The 9,494-nt window shown below is 46.6% G+C and overlaps 1 pseudogene; it reads right to left on the minus strand.

Annotated features, from left to right (window-relative positions):
• Positions 1-4,139: 4,139 nt before the first annotated feature.
• On the minus strand, positions 4,140-5,762 carry Tuba1b-ps11 (tubulin, alpha 1B, pseudogene 11; annotated as a pseudogene).
• Between the last annotated feature and the right edge of the window lie 3,732 nt (positions 5,763-9,494).

Below are 9,494 nucleotides of genomic sequence, written 5' to 3' on the forward strand. Positions count from 1 at the left end.
CAGCTCTGGACATTCATGGTGTTCACAGGTGAGGGGAGAAAGGTTGTAGGCTGAGTTGAAAAGAAATTTGATACTTCTGTTCTGACACAGCTGGGAAGCCCAGAACATTCTGTTCTCTTACAAAATAAGTTGGTTAATAGCACACTCCTCAGATAAAAGATTTTATTTGAGTGAAGTCTTTGCACGCTGCCAACTTAGATATCCACCTCTAAGCAAAAAGTGTTCTGGTCTCTTCCTTTGCATTTCCAGGGAAATCTGTCTAACTTCTATGCAAGAACCTCTTGGCTTCTTATTTGAAAGCCTACCATTGAAGCACTGGATTTCTGCAGCCCACTTTACACAGTGGCCACGGCCATCTTTCTAGACCTGGGTATGATGGGAGACTTGGAAGAACTATAGACCTTTGAAATTCCAAGATTAACACAGTAGACTCTGGAAGACTTTCAGAGTATTTGAATTAAACATTTAGGGACATTTAAGATGGAAATTATGATATAGCTAAAGCTACATAAACTTAGATATGTTCTATGTAACAAAATTAAAGTCATGCAGAAGATTGCGTCTTATCTCCCAGCCAATTTTGGCATCTAATGCAAGAGAAGGTACAGGAGAAGGTTGAGTGCTGGTGTTTCTGGGTGACCTTGGGAGCCCAGGAATGACAAAAGAAGCATCTCCAATCTTGCTTTGATTCAGGTGTTGGGTTGCTATGCCACCAGGGGGCAGTGCCTCCAAATTTACACAGACCATTGTCTCTGTTGCCAGGAAGCCCCAGTGGGGCAAGTTGAGTTGGCAGCCAGAGGTGAGGAGCCAGAGCAAGGAACCTTAGTTCAAGGCTATGTGTCAAGTCAGTGCAGCTGACTTCTGAGCTCTTCTCTCAATCCAGCCACCATGTAGGGAGAGAAAACTATTAGCTCCATTGTCTAAAAGACAGACTGGGAACAAACAATAGCATTGTTCTACCAATACTGAGATCTTGAGGATGAAGGGCAAGACCCGGTTGTCAAATAAACTACAGGATATCAATTTGCACTTGGATCCCAAATTAACGTGAATAATTTTGGTGTAAGTAGATTTCAAATGTTGCATGGAGCATGATACTGATGTTAATAATGACTTTTTGTTATCTAAAGTTCCAATTTATTCATTAGTATAGTTTTATTTGTTCAATCTGGCAACTGTGGTTGCACAAAAATGGAGACTCAGCTTCTAGCACTCCTGGGTTTTACTGAAGGCAATCAAGACCCACTTATAGTAATTTTGAGCTGAACAAGTGAGCTAGTGGGGGTAAGGGTTGCCAAGTCACATTCTCTATTTCCTCCTCTTCCTTCCTCCTTTTCTCCCCACCCCCTTTGTCTTCTCTCTTCCTCTTTCTAGCTGGGCCCAGCTGTGATTGATTCCTTTGACACATAACCTCTTCTTCCTTCAGTGCCTCTGGGACTTTAGAGCCAGGATTTGACCATTAATAATGATATCAGCCTACGGCACTACAGAGGAACATAGCAGACAGGATGTACGTGCAGATTTGTAAGTATATAGGAATTCTTTTAAACAATTGGCTCCTGGAACTTAAAAGGTGACTGGTGGGAACTCAGGCAAACATTGTTGCTGCAATCCTGGAGCAGAGTTTTGTCTTCTTCCTGGAAGCCTTAATGTTTGCACTGGATTCTTTGAGCAGATTGGTTGAGTACTAGCACCTGGCTGAGTGGCACTCCCTTCATGTAAAGTCCACTAGGAATATTAATTACAGTTACAGCATACCTTTGCAGACATATTGAGAGATGAGTGTTTGGTGGTCTCACTGGGGATCAGGACCTGACTAAACCGACACATTCAGCTGGTCTAATTAGTAGGAAAATTGAGGGAGTGCTGAAATTTACACCAGTGTACACAAGTGACTCTCTTATCCCTTCCTGCATCCTGCCTAGGATTAAGATCAGAGAAGGTCATTTGCTTTGCCTAGTGACTCTGCATTGGAGGAGGCAGGATGTTCTATACAGAGAATCTCCTCTGATAGAGGGCTATACCTTAGATTATTAGGCAATGCTGGGCTTGTGGGAACCATAATAAGCCTGGGACCTGACACTGATTTGGACACTTATGGATGCTTGGAACCTATACTGTCGCGTGCCCTATACTGTCGCGTGCCCAACGTCTCGCCAGCAAGAACGACGCGTGGACACCAGGATCCTTCTGTAGCAAAGTGTTTATTGCATCTTAAAGAGGAAGAGACCGAGCCCCAGAATGGCGCTGCTTATATACACCCTAATGTGGCGTGTCCACGCCTGATTGGTCGCTTACCCATGATCTCATTGGCACGCCCCGGGGTGGGCAAAGACTTGGCGCGAACACACTCTTGCACATGCGCACACAGCTAGTTTCCTGAAAGGAAGTCGGGCTGGCACAGCAGAAGCCAGCGCCATCTTGTAATGGTGAATGCTATCGCGGCTTTCCACACTGTACCAGCCTTTGTTTCTTCCTAGACCATGATGTAGGATGGGCCCAACCTACCCACTAGTAGCAAAATCAAGGGGTGGTGAATCAAGGCAGTTCCCACAAGCGGCAATTCTTGGAGCCCTATTTCTTCTCCTAAGTTGCTTACACAACAGCAGTAATGAAGGCCACCAGTTCCAACAACAACATACAGTGGGACCACAAGGTGCAAATCCAAGGATTGAGTGAAGAGAGGGAGACCTGGCTCTGCCTTCTTTTGACAGTATAAGTCCCTTGCATTCCTACCCCTGGAAGAGGAGCGCTTCCAAGTGTCTTCTCTGTGCCGTCTACCCTGAACACACTTATAAATGAATACCTGGTGCTGATGGCAAGAAGCTCCTCCGGTGTCAAAGAAGAGTTAGAAATGTCCACTTCTGAAAATCTGGGGACTGGAAACATTGAACAAAGCCAAGAACAGCTGGTGAGGCCAGGTGAGAATCCCTTAAACGGCTCCTTGGCTATAGTTAGTCATGTGGATCTATGTGTGCTTCTCCGGCATCCCACAGCTGTTGTGTATGCTGTTCACTTAGTCTGCAAGGCTATTTGGTTTGGTTTTTTTTAGGACTTTCAGTGTTAATTCCTGCTTCTGTCCTGCTATATTAGCTTGTTTGGGTTTTTAATCATCCATGGATCATTTGCTTATCTGAATTTACACTGATAAATTCTTTCCTTATTTGTATTTCCTATTCTCTCTTATACAGAGATAGTTGGTATTTGAGATTTTACCTGTTGATCAGGGATCACTGTACAGAATCCTAGGCCCAGTGCCCATAAATACATACTGAATTGTTAAATAGATGAATAGATAGACTGGGGTCAGAAGTGAGTGGGTACTGAATGATTTCTAAACCTTTGGGGCATTTTTCCTGCAGTCCCCAGTATCTAGGAAGTTCAGGCACAATGTTTAACAGTATTCACAGAAGTCTTTGTTCTTCTTTCTAGAAGTGACAGACCGTGGTTCCTGGTCTTTGAGGGGAATCCAAAGACATCCAAGGGCAGAGCAAAAGCCTGCTGGATCTGGTTCAGGTCAGTCATTTTGGAATATTACCGGATCTCATCCCAAGAAAGGGGTATTAATGTATGGTAGCTAGGTTAGGGTGGCGAATACTTAATTTTGGGGTTCCTGCCTGCCCCTGGTAGATATAGATAGAAGCTGATTGTTGGGAGGAGGAAGTAAATGAGAGCAGAATGGTCCACTGAAAGATCAGGGCTGTCTCATGCAATGCTAGGGCTTCAGGGCTGGAAATCTTCATGCCAACAAACATGCTGACTGGAGAATACACCTATAGTTGGCTCTCTGCATTCATAGGTCTTTCGTCCATTGAGTCATCCAACCATTAGTGGACAATATTTGGGGGTGGGGGTGGGGCAATTACACCTGTAGAGAATATATACAGACTTTTCTCTTGCCATGGTTCTCTTTACAATATAGCATAAAATAGCATTTACATTTCATTAGACATTATAACTAATATAAAAAATTCAATTATATAAGAAGATATGCTTGTGCTATAATATGACATTTTTTATAAGGGACTTGAGAATCTGCTGATTTGGGTAACCACAGGGCTGGGGTCTAGAAACAGTCCCCACGAGTACCAAGGAATGACTATACAATTTATAAATCTCCATGGTGTAAAGTGGCATCTTCTTTTTTTTTTCTTTTCTTACAGCTCTTACTTTGAGACATAATGGAGAACTTAGAGGTACACATGGAGAAGACATGATCACAGAAGGGAAACAGCACAGAAGCATCGATGCCTGCAGCTAGTGCTAGAGCTGGAGTTTTTAGTTTGACATGATACAGGGACTGGAGGAATGAACTAGTATTCCTCTCCTTCTTCCTCACCCTCACCCTCCACAGAATCCACACCAACCTCCTCATAATCCTTCTCTAGGGCAGCCATGTCCTCACGGGCCTCAGAGAACTCTCCCTCCTCCATGCCCTCACCCACGTACCAGTGCACAAAGGCACGCTTGGCATACATCATATCAAACTTGCGATCCAGGCGAGCCCAGGCCTTAGCAATGGCTGTGGTGTTGCTCAGCATACACACAGCTCTCTGGACCTTGGCCAGGTCGCCACCAAGTACCACAGTGGGAGGCTGGTAATTAATGCCAACCTTGAAGCCAGTGGGGCACCAGTCCACAAACTGGATGCTGCGCTTGGTCTTGATGGTGGCAATGGCAGCATTGACATCTTTGGGGACCACATCACCACGGTACAGCAGGCAGCAAGCCATGTATTTACCATGGTGAGGGTCACATTTCACCATCTGGTTGGCTGGCTCAAAGCAGGCATTGGTGATCTCTGCTACAGAAAGCTGCTCATGGTAGGCTTTCTCAGCAAAGATGACAGGGGCATAAGTGGCCAGAGGGAAGTGGATGCGAGGGTAGGGCACCAGGTTGGTCTGGAATTCTGTCAGATCAACATTCAGGGCCCCATCAAATCTGAGGGGAGCAGTGATGGAAGACACAATCTGGCTAATAAGGCGGTTAAAGTTAGTGTAGGTTGGGCGCTCAATGTCGAGGTTTCTACGACAGATGTCATAGATGGCCTCATTGTCTACCATGAAGGCACAATCAGAGTGCTCCAGGGTGGTGTGGGTGGTGAGGATGGAATTGTAGGACTCAACTACAGCAGTGGAAACCTGGGCGGGTTGGGTAAATGGAGAACTCCAGCTTGGACTTCTTTCCGTAATCGACAGAGAGCCGCTCCATCAGCAGGGAGGTGAACCCAGAGCCAGTTCCCCCTCCAAAGCTGTGGAAAACCAAGAAGCCCTGGAGACCCGTGCACTGGTCAGCCAGCTTGCGAATTCTGTCCAAGATAAGGTCAATGATCTCCTTGCCAATGGTGTAGTGGCCACAGGCATAGTTATTGGCAGCATCTTCCTTGCCTGTGATGAGCTACTCAGGGTGGAAGAGCTGGCAGTAGGTGCCAGTGCGAACTTCATCAATAACTGTGGGTTCAGTCTACGAACACTGCCCGGAGCACGTGCTTGCCAGCTCCTGTCTCACTGAAGAAGGTGTTGAAGGAGTCATCTCCTCCCCCAATGGTCTTGTCGCTTGGCATCTGGCCATCAGGCTGGATGCCATGTTCCAGGCAGTAGAGCTCCCAGCAGGCATTGCCGGTCTGGACACCAGCCTGGCCAGCGTGGATGGAGATGCACTCACGCATGATAGCTATGGGTTAGAAGGCGAGGGTGATAGAAGCAGACCACCGGGGCCCGGTTACCGTTCCCGACAACTAAGAGTCGAGGTAAGTAACGCAATGAGGCCGGCATCTTCTTTTAAATTACTTAAAATGAAGTTGAAGGTTTACATTCTTCTTCAGTACATAGCTTGGTCTTTCAAAGGATATCTTTATGTAAAGGTTCTACCAGATGATAGAGAAGTAAGTCACTGTGCTACCTTTGCCAAAGCATGCAAGGCTAGAAACTACCAATAGGCATAGTGTGAGTGGGTAGGAAAATGATATGACAACGTGTGACTCCTATGGGGTGCGCTGTTGATTCTGCCACAATGTGGGGGCTGAGCAGGTGACTTGGAATGGTGTTTCCTTTCTTTCTGTAGGGACATCAGGTGCAGATACCCTAGGGGCCAAGAGAGCAGAGCCATGGTGATGCCCATCTCCAGGAGTTTCCTGGCAACTTCCCTGGGGGGAGATTCCCTTATGAGCAGTAAGGGATGAATTGCCTTGTTCCTGGCTACCTAGGGAGGAACAAGCAGGGGGCAGGGTCATAGGGACTGGTGAGCATCCAGGTCAAGAAGCAGTTGCAGGTACCTGAAGTGTTGGGGTACTATTGCCATTTGGCCATTTGGGATCTTCATATGCTCTGGCAGACCCTCGCACTTCTTTACTACAGAAGGGAAAGACTGGTGTATTTATCCAAAAAACTTCCAGGCTTATCTGATTGCTCTATAAGTTGCCTATGACCACTAGCCCCTCTGACCCTTGTATCATTTTCTTCCAACAATCTGGAGGCAGATAAAATGGCAGAGATTTGCCTGGAAGAGCTCAATGGCCTGGAGATGGAAGTCATGAGAAGGCAGGTAAGCATCTGCTGTACATGTGGAGGAAGCATCATAGTGCCTTGGCAGCTATGAACAAAGCCACCCCCTGAATTTTTATAGCCCCTTTCATAATCATATCCTGTAACAAATGAGGTGGGGTCAGGCTCTTTTCTCTTTTTTTCAGGCCTCATGACTCGGGTACCTGTTTGTTGAATCCTTGATGTTCCTCTTTTCTGGACTCACTGGACAGGAACTGGGGAAAAGAAAAGGAGTTGGAGGGGGGAACAAAGGCAAGCAAGTTTTATTTTGTTTTAAGGTCATATTCATCCCTGACCCTTATGCATTGCCTATCCCAGAAGAGTGATTTCTGCTCACCAGCCCTGTGTTTGGTCCCTCTACAGATGCAAGTGATTTCTGGGTGGCTGTGTGTCCTTGAGGATCAGGATGTGACCTGGCGCCATAAGGAGGCTATGCTCTTTACTTTGTTGATGTCTGCATAGCCAACCTGTGGCTTTGGATGCACCAGTGAAGTTTCACATGGATCAAAACCCTGATGAAGACGTTCCCTTCATCCTCTTTCCTTTGTTCCCAGGGATACCCTTGCCTACTCCTTTCTATCTTCCAGCAACCCTTAGGTAGCAGTTGATTTATTTTACACTCTGTTCAGACCTCCTGACTGGAGATGAGCTTACACAATTGTGAGATTTTAGCTGCTGGAAGGCTAGGTAATCACTAGGTAGCATCGCACAGGTGTGTCTGGGTTGTGACTCACTCCTCTGAATGGATAGGAGGATGGTCCCAGCCCTGACAGAAACACCAGTGCTGTTAAATATTATCACTTGCCTCTGTCACCCAGAATATCTCCTCTTCCATCTTCTGTGAGCAAGATTTGGCTTTGTATCCCCCCCCCCTTGTTTGTTTCCATACCACTCAAGCCTTTGCTTGAAGAACATGGTCAATAAACACTTCATGACTGCAGCAAAACCTGGCACCAGGAGTTCTTCGTATAACATTTGCTTTTGGCAGAGTTAGGAAGGTGTGGGGGGCTAGCCCTCTGGTCCCAACCTGGGACTGGGTGCAGAAGCCCATCCCAGGGGAGAGATGGGCTTATGAACTAGATACCTAGAGGTCTTCCCATACCTGTCTATCCTAGAGGTGCCTTTTATTCTTCCTCATTCCTGTCTTTTTTTAATTGGATATTTTCTTCATTTACATTTCAAGTTTCCCCTCCAGAAACCCCCTATCCCATCCCCCGCCCCCTGCTTCTATAAGGGTGCTCCCCTACCCACCCACTCCCTCCTGCCTCCTCACCCTGGTATTTCCCTATTCCTCTACACTGGGGAATTGAGCCTTCACAGGACCTAGGGACTCCACTCCCACTGAAGCCTCTCAATGCCATCCTCTGCTACATATACAGCTGGAGCCATGGGTCCCTCCATGTGTACTCTTTGGTTGTGATTTAGTCCCTGGGAGCTCTGGTTGGTTGTTGTTCTTCGTATGGGGTTGCAAGACCCTTCAGTTCCTTCAGTCCTTTCTCTAACTCCTCCATTGGGAACTCTATTCTCAGTGCCACGGTTGGCTATGAGAATCCACCTCTATATTTGTCAGGCTCTGGCCTTTTTCATTCTGTCCCAACTGAGCTCCATAGGGAAAGTTCAAGGAAGAGAGGGGTATGACCAGACTGGCCAAACCCTACCCTTTGGGACATGGGTGCTCCTGTGCCTGTGCAGACAAGACATGTTTGCAAAAAGAAAGTCTGGTTGAAAATATGTTGTGAAACAAAGACTGCCTCCAGGGAGCAATTTAGCTGCGTTGCAAACAAACAGCCTGGTGACCCCTGGAGGAACACCTCCTGAGCTAGGTGAGCTCAGATCGAGTTTTTGCATGTGCTCTAACTACCTCTCTGCCTGCCCTGCAGGATGGCTGCTTGCTTGCTTCTGATAGGACTAGGAACCGGTTCCTTCTAACTGCCTGCCCCACCTAGGAGGTCTCCTAGATCAGATCTCAACTGCAGTCAAAGCTTTTCTGGTTGGCCTCTGTGACAGCCTGAGAGCTCGGCACTGAGCCACTCTGTAGGTTTCCTTAAGAGCTACAGGGACAAGATGACTTTTGATAGAATCTCCTGCTTGTACTTTAGGCTAATAATCAATCTGGATCATTTGCCCCCTGAGTATAGTCCCCTCTACCCCAAACTGTGACTTTCTGCAAGGAAAAGCAGTGTGTCCAGTGTGCATGCATGTGGGAAGAAACTCATTCCCACCTGGCAACAGGGGAGTGGACTCTTCTACAGCATGCTGCTAATCCTCACGAAAGTCTTCCATACTACCTAGCCTGGGATTAAAGGAACACAGCAGCTTCTTACTGCCTGGTAGCTTGTGAGTGTGTAAGGCCTAGTTTTTACTGCCTTCTGCATCACTAATGTCCAGAAGAAGGAAAGTGTTGGTAGAAGGCCAAGTGTCCCCAGAGAACAATTTTGTTTGGGGTTATAGGTTATACACTTGGTCTTTAAGGAGCACTTTCTATGCAAAACAGCTCCCTTGAAGAATGTTCATTCTAACTACCACTATTCTGTGGTGTGCTTCATTATGTGCCATCCATGTGCATAAAATATTCAATTGTGCATGCCACACATGAATATAGTCTCCTGAAAAAGGTAGACATTGGCTTAAAACTCGCTAAGTCCACCTGCCAAGCCCTTCCATGCGGCTTAATGTGTCCTGAAAACTCCCCATGCTGTTACATGCAGATTCTCTGCGTGCGTTTATTTGCACTAGGCTTTAATTTTAGAACATCAGTTAGAGATTTCATGGAAACCCACTTTGGAAGAGCCTAGTTGTCCCAAAACCACCTGTGCACTTGTGGAAACTGAAGGCTTCTAGCGGGGCCCTCCTCAATAGTGTGATTCTCAGTCACAGCCAGGCCTGGGCAAAAGCTGAAACTCTATATTACAACATTTCTTTCTCAGGTTGGCCTCTTAGCAGCTGGGGGAA

The sequence above is a fragment of the Rattus norvegicus genome, chromosome X (genome assembly GCF_036323735.1).
Source record: "Rattus norvegicus strain BN/NHsdMcwi chromosome X, GRCr8, whole genome shotgun sequence".
Lineage (NCBI taxonomy): Eukaryota > Metazoa > Chordata > Mammalia > Rodentia > Muridae > Rattus > Rattus norvegicus.